The sequence below is a fragment of the Eretmochelys imbricata genome, chromosome 8 (assembly GCF_965152235.1).
Source record: "Eretmochelys imbricata isolate rEreImb1 chromosome 8, rEreImb1.hap1, whole genome shotgun sequence".
Lineage (NCBI taxonomy): Eukaryota > Metazoa > Chordata > Testudines > Cheloniidae > Eretmochelys > Eretmochelys imbricata.
This window is the reverse complement of record NC_135579.1, coordinates 99898541-99914986: the sequence shown is the minus strand read 5'-3', so window position 1 is coordinate 99914986 and position 16446 is coordinate 99898541. Positions and strand designations below refer to the sequence as shown.

General features: G+C 39.7%; 1 protein-coding gene across 1 annotated transcript in view; it reads right to left on the bottom strand.

Annotated features, from left to right (window-relative positions):
• AGBL4 (AGBL carboxypeptidase 4) overlaps positions 1 to 16446 on the bottom strand; it is a 1373421-nt gene that overhangs the window by 735304 nt on the left and 621671 nt on the right. The window lies entirely within an intron of this gene.

Genomic DNA, 16446 nt, shown 5'->3' with positions numbered 1-16446 from the left:
TCAAGCATGATGGGGACAGCTATTTTTACCCACAATGGGTGACCTTGTCGAGACAGTAAGAAACTAATACTAGGAGACACTCTAGTCAAAATGCTATAGGTTCTTGATCACAGCTTTAGGATTTCTGACAGGATGTTTTGATAAAATAAATCTATTTTAAAATACTGTAATGAAATACTAACCAGTTTTTGAAGGGCTTTTAAGATGTTCTTTAAGGAGTTTCAGATCAAAGACTCAGTTAATGTAACCTCCATGCATTAAATATTTAGTACTTATTCAGTCACTTGAGCACTCAGGCATCTTGACATTGCAAAGGAGGGAAATTGAGTTTAAGTCAGCTTTCCACTGTGGGATATTTTCACTTTTTTATGTTAAAGATCCAGACATGCATTTTTAATACAAAGGGGTCTATTCTCTCACTGCTGAGTATGTGCACTGCCCATTAAGAGAGTTATTTATGCACCTGCATAGATGGGAGAATAAACCCCTTAATGTGTCATTTCAGTGGAAACTTTATCATGCTGTGATGAACATCATTACTGAAGCTGCTCATGCAGTCAGTGAGCCCCCTGGTGAGCTACACCAAATACACACAGTTCCATCCTAGATATGCACTAGGCCTCTGTAAACTTTGTTTGCACAGAGCACAGAAACTGGCCAAAGCAAAGTACATTTAGGCACAACATTTTGCTTGGATATTTGGGTTCTTTGCATGCCTCCCCCCCACCCCCAGAACCTCTTTGTTTAGTGTTCCTCTTTCCCAATAGCAGCCCTCTTTTCCAAGCCCTTACCCTTTTGACATCCCCCAATGGCCCCATTCATCCTTCTAGCACCCTCAGGGAAGATAATGTGGGAAATAACATGTAGAACCACATCTGCCCAAGTTTGGGGGACTATATTAAAGCCGGATAGAGACTCCCAAAAGTATCTGAATACCAAAACTTGGGTGAAGTCTGCAAATCTTTTGCACAGAACCACACATATAACTACACAGTACCCATCTAAACAACACAGCATAGGCCTTTGCTTTAATTACCCTCTTTTATTAACCATTAAGACAGGAGTGCCCATGGAACAAGAGCTGCTTAGAAATTAATTTACTGGTGCATAAGGAATTTGCAGAAACTTATGTTGCAATGATGACCCAAAGCTAAAAAGTCCTCCTCTGGCACAATCATGGAGTGTGCTAAATCCCAGATGAAAGAGCTCTTCTGACTCATTACTAGGATTGCAAATTTTGGTTGGACATATTCCTGGAGGTTTCATCACATGACAATCTTTAATTAAAGATTAATCTTTAATTTCTGGAGACTCCAGGACAATCCTGGAGCATTGGCAACCTCACTAAATAGCCGGATAATCAATCCTCCTGCCTCCTCTCAACCCCACAGCCAATGTCTCTGGCAGTGAGGAACTTTTCTCGCACCACCAATGAAACCAAGCCAATCCATGACTGTCTCTCAGGCCTCATAATCAGTACACTTATAAAGGAGACTTACATTGTACCCACCTTGTCAGAATTGGGACCAGTCTCACAAAGGGTGGTGGAAAAAAAGGACTAAAATAATTTCATATCAGCACCTGAGATCCATAGTCCAGCCTCACCTGGCTTCTCTAGGAGACACTATGAAACAGGTTGTAATGAGGCCCGACTTCAAGAAACCAAACACTTGGAACGGTCTTCACTAACTAGCTGTAAGCCTCTCCTTTCTTGGAGAAGATTGTCAAGAAGGTGGTGAGAATCTGATTCCAGCATCACCTAGCCTGTGCAGATATGTTGGACCCCTTCCAGTCTAGCTTCAAGCAGAATGTGGAACCAAAACAGGGCTAATTGCATTGTTGGATGACCTCCTCAGGTGATGGACAGGGATGAGACAATAATGTTATCCACTACAGAATATCAGGGTTGGAAGGGACCTCAGGAGATCATCTAGTCCAACCGCCTGCTCAAAGCAGGACCAATCTCCAATTTTTGCCCCAGATCCCTAAATGGCCCCCTCAAGGATTGAACTCACAACCCTGGGTTTAGCAGGCCATATCTTTGACATTGTTGTTCAAGGGGTGTTGCTGACTCACCTGAGTACCCTGGCAAGAGTCAGTGGAATTGGGCTAAACTGGTTTCTTTCATTCCTTCCACAGGTTCACAAACTGTTGCTCCTGTTCAAGTGCCTTGACATGCAAAGTCCCTTCAAGGCTCAAACTGATTCTATTTCACATCTATGTGCAACCTATAAAGTATATGGGAAATCTTGGGCTGTAGCAAAATACCAAGCTGTATGTCTTCAGCATACTTTCATCTACCACAGACATCATTTTCCCATAGATACATTGTGACGGAAGATGACTGCAGTCCATAGGTAGATCATGTGGCTGAAGCAGATTCCAGCAAAGACTGAAGCAACACTACTTAGAAGCAGTAAACACTCTGAGGAGCTGGTAAGCACCACTACCTCATCATCCATTCATTGCAAATGCCTTCTGGCTGTTAAGACAGCCCAAAGCTGGTGGATCATGCTGCACTCATCGCTGACGCTGAAGAATCAAACAGCAATCACTAAAAACATCATCTTGTGTCTCCTGATAACAAGATGACCGCATCTATTCCTCTGAAAGACCCGGTCTCAGAACTTCATATGTTCATCATCTCCATGCAGAGTTATAGAATTTTCTCTTCCTCCACCTAGAGCAGAAAGTCACAAGAAAAGCACAGCTGGGACACAACACAGCAACCTGTCTCTTAAGTGAAGCAAGCTGTGGAAGACATATTACACCAAGATCTACAAACTGCACTGGCTCTCTGTACACCCCTAGATTCAATTCAAGATTTTCCTGCTGAATTACAAAGCCCTGAATGGACGTCAATGTCAGACACCCCTATCCAGCACACTACCCTTCTTGAACCTTGATACAGACTCAAGGAACCCTTCTAAACAGCAGACCCAACACTTTAGAAGGAACATTTTCTCAAGGAAGATTTGGAAGAGTCTTGCCCTCCCCAGGGTCCATTCATGCTATAAGAGCCAGCTCTTTGCCATGACATTCCTTAGAGAACTAGAAGAGAAGAAATAGTCTTTGCACTGATCACTACAAAAACATTGATAATGGCTAGGCTGGTAGTGTGCAGAGACCACTGCCTACCATTCCTGACCAATATATCATTGTTTGCTTGTACTCTCTCATCTGTCAACATCCATCTGTTCTCTATTGTGTTAGATCATAAGCTCTTTGGGGCAGGGATCAACCTTTTGTTCTGTTTGTACAGTGCCTAGCACAATGGGGTCCTGGTCCATGACTGGTGCCATTCAGTGCTACAATAATACAAATAAGTAATAATCGAATTCCACTATGCACTCAAAATTAGCAGAAGGCCACATTTTGATCTCTGCTATGGTCACTGTTGCACTTGTATTCCTCTCCTTTGTCCACTCCCGGAGGGCACTGTCAGGTCTCAGATCTCCAGCCGTCACCAGTCTCTGGGTAGGGACCCTTGTCCCACTCCCTTCTGATTTGGGTTTAAAGGCTGCACACAGGTCCCAGCTATACACTGTGATGACCCCGGAAAACCAATCTGCCTAATGGCCAGTATCTGCACTTTGCTTTCTCTCCGAAGACAATGACGGTGTTTTTACCCCACAGCTCTTCCAAAGCAAGAACATTTATTCTTAGGGCAAAAGCATTATGGAGAAAACATATAAATATCAACAAACCTACACTCATGCTAAAAACTTTGGAATGGTCACCCTCAACTCCAGCATAGGGCTTTTGTAAGTGTCAGTCTTTCAAATGTCCCAGCTGAGTTTGCTGTCTTGGTTACCAGTTCATGTCAGGTTTCAGATGAAAAACAAGACCCCTTTGGGACAGTCTACCCCTTTATTTATACTGTGTGGGCCTTTAACTCCGGCCTCCTGTAACAGGTAGTCATCAGTCAATGGCCCTGTTCTCCAGGAAAAGCTTCAAAAGGCTGGGTTTTTTGCGTAACTGTTTTTTGGGAATTTGCATTAATCACTTCCTGGTGATTCCAGATTCCACAGGAAACCCACCCGCAGTAAGCTGACAAGCTGGGTCTACAATTATAAAGATATAAATGTTTACCCATCCAGTAAAGTATATTTTAGTACAGATAATAATAAGCAGATCTGAGGACAGATTCAGTTCTCCACACAGGACACAGTCTAGAAATGGTCTCTTTTACTTGCAAAGAACATTACAAACATTTTCCATCAATCAGTCAGAGGAACTACTAATAGGGTGAGATGGCCCGGAGTACACAGATAGTATGCTACTGAAAGAGTTCAGCTGTGTCTTGTGATGTCTAAGGCAGAAGAAACAGCTCTTCTGAACATCCACATACATTCCCTACACAATAGATTATTTGATTCCAGGAACCTCCTCAGTTATCTCCTCTCCAATATAAGGCCCAGAAGTTTCAGTATCTGGAGCTCACCAATAAACCATCATGGCACAAGAGACAGTGAGAATGTAATGAGTGACCAGACGACTGAGAGCCCCCACTAATAGATGGTAATAGCTGTCAGCTAACTGTCAGACACCCTAGTTGGAAGGGGACATTAGATATGTCTCAGCATGTGTGAGGAGATGGGTCTCAAAGGCTATGGTGAAATACCCATATCAACACCATAACCAGGTTATGATATAAGCCCTCCATTGAAAAGCATGAGGTGACAGTCAGACCTTCCCATAGAGTCTGATCTGAACTATGCAAACCAGACTCAATGTGGGAACAATCCTCAACCCTCTGGCTAAAAACAGGGAGTTCATCTCTTCCTGGAAGCCAGTAACAAGGAATATTTGACCAACATCAGGCAATGCTCCAGGTTTGTGTGTGATGCTCTGTTCCTACACACAACATTCCCTGCACTTCACACACCCTGTCCAACAAAACAATGGCTGTTTTTCATGTTGCTTTACTTTCACTTATACATATACTCTGTAAATAAACCATTCACATTAATTACGGTTAGAAATTTAAAAACTTTTTTTAAAAAAATCACCCACGTGAAACTAGCTATTGCCTCAAGCTCCCATTGTTAGTGGTGACATTACTAATCTCAATCCTATATCTCATCTTCCTTCCTTATGTCACAGAATCCCTTATAAACTACCATCTCTGCCATTTTCCCGTGGGATTTCCAGCACCACTCTTGCTGCAATTATTACCTTTGAGATTTCAAAATATTCACATTCTGGATTCATTTCAATTCTTGTTCCTGGCAGACAGCTTGGTGTATCTCTCTGCAGTGCCAACATGGCTCCTGCTTTATTAGAAGAGTACTTCCATCCTCTGTTTCAGTCTTCAGTTGTTAATGTCTAAAATGCCCCTAATCAGTCATCTCTGATGTTCCTATACATTTCCCATCAGACCTAATAACTTACTGGTCACTCTTCAAATGCGGGATAGGGTGAAGGGGAAGAGACTTGAGATCTTAAATCATGTGAACTATGCAAAAAAGCAGATTCCATTTCTAAATATTTTCTCAAACACTGTGGGCCAGATTTTCAAATGCTGAGCAACATGACAGGGACCAGATTTTCCAAAGAGCTCAATTTCCTTTCAGTGCATAACTAGGAGCTAAACTATAAGTGCTGAGCCCTTTGGAAAATTTTAGCCTATATCTTCCTCCTACAATCAGCGCACTGAAATTATGTAGTGAAATATTATGTGATAAAATACTAGCTGGCTCCCTCAAAAAGGAAGGCAAATAGGCTGCAGTGGCTGCAATACTTAAATATTAGGAAGGGGAATAAGGAGTTGGGGTTGTAAGACTCCAATCCTGCAGTGAGACTCCAGGCATATACAAGGGTCCACCCGTACGGAAAAGATCATAGATTCAGGCTCAAAGTCTCAGCCGCTTACTGGGTGACCCAACTGCTTTGTGCATCAGTTTCCCTCTCTGGAAAATGGGGATAATGATATTACCTACATCAAAAGAATGTTATGAGACTTTACTGATGTTTATAAAGAAGACTGTCAGATGAAAGTTCTACATGTTTGAGTTTTTTTTCTTTAATTATAAGTTTGTGGGGGTTTTGCACTGGAAAACTGTGCAGCTTACAGCAATATGAACAAGACTCATTAATATTTTAATTCTGTCCATCTCAGTTGAAAAATCCTTAACTGCGTGCAAATGTTACTTAATGAAATAAAAAAGCTGATTTAAGTAGCCATGATGTATATTAATGCATTATTATAATCCACTTTGATTCAGGAAGTCAAAAAGAAAAGGAATTTATGTAATACTAAAAATGTACTACATAAAAACGTAAATAAATTCTATTGAATTCTCAGCAATAATACTCTGCTTTAAACTTAACTAAACAAAGAACCATGTATGTACCACATTAGGATGCAATGAATAGGAAACACAAATCATTTTAAAAACAGGAACAACTTGTTTATGAAAATTATTTTGCTTGTGTGCATATTTATGAAAACAGGAGTCTTAATAACAAGCATTATCATTATGTTATGTTCTCTTGCAAGTTACACACTTTTAGATTATTAAAAAAAACAGGGATAATAAACACTTTTCTCTTGAAAATGATTTTCACAAGTCTAAGATATTTTAGTGCAAACTTTTGACTTTTGGCCTAGGGCTGCTTTTTTCTTTGAAAATGTCAAATTGTAACCAAGACCTTTTCAATCTATGTTCACTTTTCTCAGGTTGTTCTCTGCTGCCACAGTATGGTGCTGAACTGCTGTTTGAAAACGTGAAAAGGGGAATGAAGCTCTTTCCATGTGGCCTTATGACTGATTTTCCATTTAAGACCTATTTTAAGTAGCCTCTCCTAAAAAAGCATTTAAACGACACATTACATTTTTTTTTCAGTTAAGTAGCTATTGTCACTTGTAAACAAGTAACACTTGTAAACTCAAATGTTTATTATATGTTATTATATTTAAAAAAATCCAAAAGCAATGTTTTGCTTTCATTATTTAGACCCAATAACATCACTTGTACAATATTTTGTATTTTCAGGAAACTGACTTGATCTGAATCGGTCTTTTCTAGCTAACTACTGTGATGTTGAACTATAAAATACATTTCACTAGAAATTGCTTTTTCAGAAATACTGACATCAGCCATTTGTGTGCCAAATGATGTCCCTCTCCATTCAAGTCTCTACTTAAAACACATTTCTTTCAGTAAGGCTTTCAGAGACAAAGCAGAAAAGTAAATTTCTAAAAGTGCTCACATATTCCAGAATGGGCCTCAACCCAGATATGTCTGAACTGTATTGCCTGCATCTCATTTAGATGTAAGCAACCTGTATTCCCCTGTATGTTTGCACTGCATTGAGCACACAGATCATTCGGGAAATAACACTGCGAGAAATTCTGAAGTTCTCACTCACCCATATCCTGGGCACTCATACCGCATGCTAATCTAACCCTTCATGCACACAGATGAGTGTCAAAATTCATCCTGTGATAGGATTTTCTTCTTCTCCCAGATCCTGCATAGAGGTCTCCATGGATATGGCATTGCCTGAGCAGAGACTCACTAACCCTGAAGACTTCCCCACAGAAAGGGGATAAGGGCACCACAGCCGGGAACCTCCCCTTTCAGTGTAAAAGTTGCTGTTCTAGTTCTATATCACTAAGTTATATCTGATGACACTGTTCTGTTTCTCGCTCCACTCCCCAAGAACCTGCAGACAGTCCAAAGGAATGAGTTTACAGCCAATAATGTAGAATTGGAAGGAAACAAAAGTCAATTTTGCCAAGTTTCTGAATGATTTAACTAGTGTGAATCCACCTCTTTCCCTCCCCCCACCCCCAACATACACACTTTACATACATTGTAATCCTAAAATTTATCTGGTTATAATATTTGTCCAAAGTTGTAAAAACAATAATTTTATATATGCATATACACTCTTACGAGGGCTTTATTTCTCAGCACTAAGCAGTCCCCACTAAATGCAGGCTGAAAAATTATTGATGTGTTAAAGAACAAAATCCAATTTTGAATAGTGCATTTAGTAAAGCATGTAAAGATTGGATCCTACTGTGATGCCATCATTTTGGACCTACAGTTTAAGTTTTCATTAGTTGTAATTTTGAAGAAAAATACTCTCCTTTATTCTCTGCTATGGACAAGGATTCCCACATAACTCTAACATTCTCTTGGAAGAAAAGGTGTCAGAGGATATGGAATTCTCATCTCCCTGTTTATTAATGCAAGGTTGGTAGCCAATAAGGTAAAAGCAATGTATGACTTGCTTAAAGATGAGGTTCCTGGCTTTCCATACAACCCTGAGAACTGGCTGGGTGATGCTTCAGGACCCATTTCAGTGAAGTTGGTTCTGGCTTGGTACACAGTGTAGCAAAAGACAAAGAAATATTGGCATAGCGGGGCCGTACGACAACCAATAGAATAAAGTCGGTACATTTACACTGCAAATAACTAAAAAAAAAACCCCACAGCAGCGAGTCTCAGAGCCCGGGTCAGTTGACTTGGGCTCGCATTGTGGGCTAAAAATAGAAGTGCAGACATTCATGCTGAGGCTGGATCTTGGGCTCTGAGACCCAGCGAGTTTCTCATAATGTCCACACTGCTATTTTTAAGCCCGTAGAATGAGCCCCAAGAGAAAATCCTGGGAGGATGCTCAACTCATAGCTGGACACACTCTAGTATTCAAGATAATAGTGGACGTGGGGAAACTTGAAATCAAATATTGTCATGGACTGACCATTACTTCCTTAAAATTTTAGGTTGGGCCTCACCTCTTCTAACAAAAAGAGAGACCTATTTTGATGATCTGCCCTCAGAAGGGGTTGGAACAAGAGCAGATCTGTTAGGAAGAATATTATTGCTCTGAATGACCACTCTATCAGTGGTTTGGTAGAATATTATAAAACTCTTTCATTCTCAAAACTGATCCCTAGCCATCCTCTTTCTTTTCTTCTGCAAAGATCTGTGTCAGCTGAAGCAAGAGGGAAGATGACTTGAGCATATGGGGAAGAAAACTCAGCTCAAATCGGATTTGTATGACAAAGAATTTTAAAACATAATTATACCATGGTTATTAGGGAGGCAAATAAATGGTTCTTCCCTTCCACCACAACATCCACAAAATGTCGTCCAGTGACTCTCTTTATGGTGTTGGACAGTTAGATTAAACTAAGTTGCTTCTACTTGGTTGCAGATTTGATTTACTCCCACACTGCAAGGAGTACGTTTGGTTAGAAACAGCTGATGTCATGCGCCGTCAATGCTCTGCCTGTCGCCTCCTCTCTTCTATAGCAGTAAGTCTGTAGTTCAATTGTCTCTGGTAACCTCAGTTGTGGGCAATATCCCATGGAAAGAAGCAAATTCTTAGGCCTGGTCTACACTACAAAGTTAGGTTGACGTAAGCTGCCTTGCGTCTTCACTTAAATTTGGCTCCTGCCAACGAACATGCCTTTCTATGCCGATTTAGTAACCCCACCCCTCCGAGCGGCATAGAGTCATTGTTGATTTAATTAGGTTGATGCATTGGCAGCGTAGACACTGCGTTGCTTACACCAGCTGTTTCTGGCTTTCAGGAGCCATCCCACAAAGCCCCACGCTGACAATACAAGCACTCCTGGTGAGGACGCATACCGCTGACACAAGGAACCAAGTGTGCACACCCAAGAGATTTAAGAACTGTGGTGGCTGTATTCCGACAGAAGTTAGGTCAAAATAATTTTGTAGTGTAGACACGGCTTTAGATAGGCAATGCTGTGGCCATTTAGGCTTTATAGAATAAAACTAACATCTTAAAAGGAACCCAGAATCCAACACATAGTCCAGACAGCTGAAATCCATTTTCCTTCAAGGCACTTTGCAATGCGTAACTTTCCTCCTCAGCCTGCAGGGTGTTGGGAGATGGGTTTGGTTGGGGACTCTGGTCGCAGTTTGGTAGGTGGGATTTATTACGTTTTTGCTATATTCACGGTGCCACAGTGGTGGTGCTATCAGTTGGTAATTGCCAGAATTACTTTGTGTTGAGCCCTCAAGGTGCTGAGTACTGTGGCCCTGATCTAGCAAAGCACTTTAGTATATACTTTACTTTTAGCAGATGATTAGTCCCCACTGATGTCCATGGGACCATTCACATGCTTAAAAGTTATGCATGTGTTCAACGTTTTGCTGGATCAGGTCCAGCGTGCCCAGCACCTTGTAGGAGCTAACTCTTTATATATGAACTCTGCAGATAACAGCTTGTCAAAGGTGCCCAGAGGATCAGATAGGCATTCTTTTATGCAGTGAGTACAAAGCTAAATAAATGAATACCCTCCCTCTGTGTGCAGTATATCCAATCCTTTGGTATGAGCAGACTTTTAATCTTTTAGAAAAGCCTTCAATCCCAAACCACAGCCTTGCAGCTAAAGTATGCCAGGATCACCATCTTTCAGGTCAGTAATCAGAGATTATAAAATAAAATAAAAAATATAGCTTTGCACTAGCTTTATACAGTCACCACCCAGGAGAGCCAAACATGAACCAATTCAAACACTGCCAAAATCCCAGCAGAGTCAATGCAGTAAAGTGCTACTGGGCAATGGAGCTAATCACTCCAGATAGCATTACAGGGCCCCTTCAACCCTTTGTGGTCAACAGCACAGTCAACAGAGTAATTATTGTTTAATGCTCTGCTACAAAAGACGGAAAACAAAGCTTCTGGAAATGAAAGTGAAAGCAGTATCAATTCAATCTAGGATATTGCACTGGTTTGCTGGCGTTACACATTCCTTAAAAATCTCATTCTGTTCTTATGTCCTTGAGTGCAGTTACGTAAATATTAAGTGACAGAAAGATGCAGTTAACAATCTTCACACTAATGTAGATACAGCATCACAGACTGCTTATTTTAATAGGATTATATGAAAATGGCTTGTATAGGTTGACAGTAAACAACATAGCACACAGTTCATTTATCACTATTCCCTCAAGCAGGTTTTCCTTCTATAAAATGGATCATAACAATCTGCAGCTGATTCTGCTTTCTTATCCCAACAGAGTCATTAAGCTCAAAGTTCCTCTCTTCTGAAGTTCCAGCCACTGTCTTTTTTTTTTTTAATGTTTTTTGGTAGGACAAGAGTTGATGTCACAAGTGAGCTGCAATGTTGACTGAAGATTTTAATTCTTTTTTCTGATTTATGATCAGTTCCTCTCAGAATGGAGTATACTCTGGGAGTGAGTTTCCTATATAAACCAATGCTATTTCTAGCACTTAAGAATTGTGAGCTTATGTATGTGATAGACACAGGCAATATTAATTACAAAGCAATGTTTAGAGTTATGTTTACTTTTTTCATAAAACTAGATGTTGCTGGTGACCTAAACCAAAACCCTTTCTTTTGATTATGAATATGCAATTTCTGCATTATGAAATCTTTATCACTGTGTCTATCAGAACCACAAAAAGCAGACTGCCATGGCAATACAGTTTGACATACAACAAAAGCTTCTCTGACCTCTGTCTACCAGTCAGTCCTTAGTTTGTGAGCTCTTCAGTGGAGGGGCCTTCTTGTACATCTGGAAAGAGCATAGCACATTGTGGGTGCTGCCACAAAGAACAAACTTCTAAGCATCCAGTGCAAAGTTTTACTATTTGTAACCATTAGATTAGAACATTGCACTGACAGGTGAGAATTTTGATGGCAATAAGAATGGACCATAACATGCTATAAATTTTAAAGCAGAACTCCTCACTAATTCAAATTGGGAAGCATAGGTGCTGGAACTAGGGGTACTGGAGTACCCTCTGGCTTGAAGTGGTTTCCTTTATACAGGGTTTACAGTTTGGTTCAATGGCTCTCAGCACCCCCACTATAAAAATTGTTCCAGTACCCCTGTTGGGAAGTCTTCCTAAAAACCGATGACATAATATAGCTCAATATTATTTTCCTCTACTAACACACAAAATCACCTGGAAACCTACTAAACTAAAAACATATATTTACAGTATAAGTCTATTAAAGAAAAGCAAGAAAATATTGTTTCTGATATTTGTCATTTTCAGGTCCAACTGCTCATGCTGGTATCCAATCTGGCAGAGAAAATATCTATAGCAGAGTTTAAAGTTGGCATTTGGTTTCGGAATGCCGTTTATATTATCAATGCTAGGGAAATAGCAGCACTAGCTGCTATTTATGTGTGAGTAAACACATCTACAGAGGAATAAAGTGAATGTGCCCCTAACACATATGTAGGAATACCCGTACTTCCTAGAAAAACAAGTAAGTTGGGCTTAGTTTTCTTTACTGTTGTTTCTATGGATATTTTCACCCTGAGTAAACTGTCACAAATTGCATTTAGGTGACATTTTAACCTAGTTGCAGTTAGATACATTGGAAACTACAAAATCTGACACCAATATCATTTGCAAAGTATGATGCATCATCACACAGAGAGGCCTGTAACTTCCATTTTTTCAAATAAGAAGAGTATAGCTTTATTCTAGAGGACTGTTATTGCATAACCTAACACTGAAGATAGAAATGGAAAATTTAACCTTTGAAAAATTGACTATTTTCTTTGTTTCATGCCTTAAACCAGTCATAACTGATCAGTTAAAATGGGCGAGTGGCTATCCATACAACTCATTAGCTATTTTTACTGGTGTACCCAGCCATTTGTACAGTGAACAAAGGATATTTGATCAGTGAGCCAGCAATGTAACATCTGGTAAGTAGTTTCACAAGTCCAGGGCCTGATTCTGATCTCATTTACACTAGTGTAAATCAGAAGTAACTCCAGTGAAAAGAAGAGACCAACACCAAACCAGTGTGGGATCAGAATCAAACCCCCAGCCTCCACATTCTGGTCTATTTTAGTCTGCATCTCATGTCTCTTTTAAGAGGTGATGGCTCACTTACACAGCTCTACATCAGACATATTGCCTTCTTGTTTTAAAATATGTATGTTTAATATTTAATTTAACACAATTCCATATTCCAGTCTCTGTGTACTGAGCAAGTTCCTTTGAGGCTTGCGGTTTGTATGTGCAGTCACAATACACCTCAAGTATAATTTGGAAGCACTACTGCCTAATGGGGTGAGAGGAAGTGTCTGTGTCCAATTAATCTTGGCTCGCTTTTGAGTGAATAATGAAAATACTGCCAAGTGAGTGGTGATTTGTAAAGTGGACCATACGAGCTGAGCCAAGCTGACTGAGCTCATTTAATTAAGAGTGAGTGATCAGTGCAATGTTTGGTAGGGGTATGGGTGTACTGAAAAGCCAAGAATCTCGCACTACATGCAGATAGTTTAGATTACCAACTTTGAACGTTATCCACTTTAAAACTGGCCACTGTGAAATATTATGTACGATGAGACATACCTGGAGCTATACAAACATCATGACAATATACTTGTACATCTATATACATTGTTTGTGTGTGTACTTATGTGTTTACATTTTCACACACATATAGAAATAATCTTTCATTGTATTATGTTCAATGTTGTATAATATATTCCAGTATGACAAACATTTACTATGCAATATAAATAAAGGCACATTCTAAAAAAAATCTTCAACTCTCACATTTGTTATCTGTTTGGATAGTATGTATACAGTCTAAACTTATCCGAAGCCAGTGAGGTCGGAATGAAAGTAACAGGATAAATGGTACCCAGGACACCATGATACCAAGCTTGTAGGATAGACTATTTTCAAGATCATTTGGCACATCTAGAATGTTTGATAGCTCTCTGAAGTAAAGCACATAAATATTAAAGGTCAGAACAGAACCACTAAGTTATCCATTCATATTAGCAATAGGAATTGTCGCCTTTTGGCTCTGTTCCTTTTTGCCATTCTGTGATCTAATGACAGTTAAATGTCCCATATTGATGTTTCACTTTCAAGTTTCATAGAATTTTTGAAAGTATTTAAGGAATTTACTGAGGCAGAATATCTTTTTATAGAGGAAAATATGAATTTAGATTACTTTGAAAACATTAAGTGCGGCAAAATGAGTGGCTCAAAAAGGCTTTAGAAACAATAACCTAAATATGGCTTCTTGAGACTTGAATTTCACTATTATCCTACAGAAAAGATCGGTGGTGAAGTTCTGTTCAGCACCTCTTCAAGGCACAGTACAGAACTCATAGGCTAGGGGAGCTAAGTAAGGTAGCTCCAAATCACCTTTGTGCCCTCCCAGTCCAAGGCTGGAGAGACCCCGCAACAGAAAATAGACAGCCCTGGGGGCCTGGCTAAATTACAGCAGCCTCCCTAAGCAGCCCCATGGGCCACAGGGTTGCAGTGCTGCTCAGAAGCTCAGCAGTATTGCTGCAACCAGCCCTCTTAGGACCCCTTTATGACCTATGAAAGGGCCAGAGTAGTGTGAAAGTGGCAGAGTGGGGTTGAGGATCTCACCCTTAATTTCTAAAACCATCCCATACGGCATTTGATCCTCTCAAGTACAGTCAACTTCTATTTTAATGCAGCCTGGTACAGGGCCCCCCAAAGAATCCTGTTTTAAAGTCATATGCTAAGCAACGAAACACTACATTAAATATTTAAGTGAACTTACAGAAATTGCCTATTCAAGCCCTGCAAAACCATTAAGTATCCAAGCTGTTCTAGGATGTTCTTATATGGAGAAAAACCAGAAATCCGTTACGATTGCAATGTTTCGTACAAAGATAACATCATGAGCTGGATTAAAAAGCTTTTTATACATATTGTCCTGGTGAGCTGCAAAATGTTATTATATCAAGTTCTGGAAAAAAAATTATGTGTGTACATTTAGATATAAAATCTGGAGTTATACACAGAAAAATTCCATGCCATATTTTGAATGGCATGTTTAATTTTCTGAAATATGAAAAATAATATTTAGTGGCGACAGGTAACGCAGTGTTAACAAGATTTAAAGACTACATCTGTCTGTCAAAATGCAGATAAAAGACAAATCCTACATATCTCAATGTTTTAATCAGCCAATCTGGTTTTGATGAACATGCAAATGTGACCGTTTTATTCTCTATTTTCAGAGAGTGAAAGTTAACAAAAAGCAGTTTTACGTTACAATTAATGACAATTGTGTCCTCTGAGATTAATCGTTAAACCCCACGAAAATCAAAATTATTAAGTTTCCTACTTCCAACCCCCTATGGATTTTGTGTTTTCTTTTTATCTATTTTCCCCATGTAATTGTTGGGCCTCCTAATTGGGATGATTAATGTCAACCAGGGATGTGTACTGCGCTTCTCTTAACCAAGAACTTTGCTTCACCAATAAAAAGGTTTGAAAGGGGGGGTCCTCTTTGTTAATTCTTTTCTTAATTTCCTATTTTATTTCATTTTTATATAAATTGAGTGCTAGTAAAGGGAACCAGACAGGCCTAGTGAATGAAGTCCTCTATTTATCCCAGTGTTTCTAACGCTCACAATTTTGTTACAAATCTCATGATATTTTGTAGATTTTTTTCTATAAAACTCCAGCTGCTGGAGATTGCATAAACATTTCAGCTCTCATAAAAATACAAAAAGAAAAAAAAGTTTCTAGCCTTTATGGTTGTGGAGAAAAGCTTGAAACTGTGAAGCAAGTGCATCCTAAAGGCTCAGAAACAAAGGCAAATAAAAAAGAAACAGCATTTATGATTTTTAAAAACACTCACGATTTTTAAGCCAATCTTATGATTTTGGGGCCTGAGGGCTTGTCTACACTTACCGGTAGATTGGCACTGCTGCAATAGATGCAGCGAGTGTCGATTTAGCGGGGCTGGTGAAGACATGCTAAATTGATGGGAGAGCACCCTCCCATCGATTTGTGTACTCCACCTCCCTGAGAAGCGTAAGGGAAATCGACAGGAGATGCTCTTCTGTCAACACAGCACAGTGTAGCCACTAAGGTAAGTGGATCTAACTACGTCGACTTCAGTTATGTTATTCACGTAACTGAAGTTGCGTAAGCTAGATCAATTTACTATGGTAGTATAGACCAACCCTGAGTCAGGATTCTGGAATGTCTGGGTTTGGCAATACTTTCATTCACAGAAAAATTACATCAAGGTGAATAAAAGTTCAAGCTTTTCCCGCAATGCTCTGATTCAAGCCTGACCAGGAAGGACCATCTATTGGGGAGAAAGAATAGGCTTAGTCTCCAGGCCTCATTTTATTCTTTGACAACGTGTGTGTCAGTGAGAACCAACTGTGGTGGCATTTTATTTTTGAGGTGGACATTAGGGGTGGGACTAAGACAGCTAAATCCATTTCACATGGCCACCAAAATACTCAACCATTTTTAAGGTTAAGCTATCTACCCACTTTCCTTTTTTTAAAAAAATGGTTTGCATATGGTAGTAAAGGCTATAATCCCATTCAAAAGAAATCTCACAGAAATACAAGACAGAGGATGCCAAGAATCAAATTTCCCTTGTAAAGCTGGTTCAGTTTTCCCATTTAATATCTTTGGAGGTGAACTGGTCCTACATGGTAATCT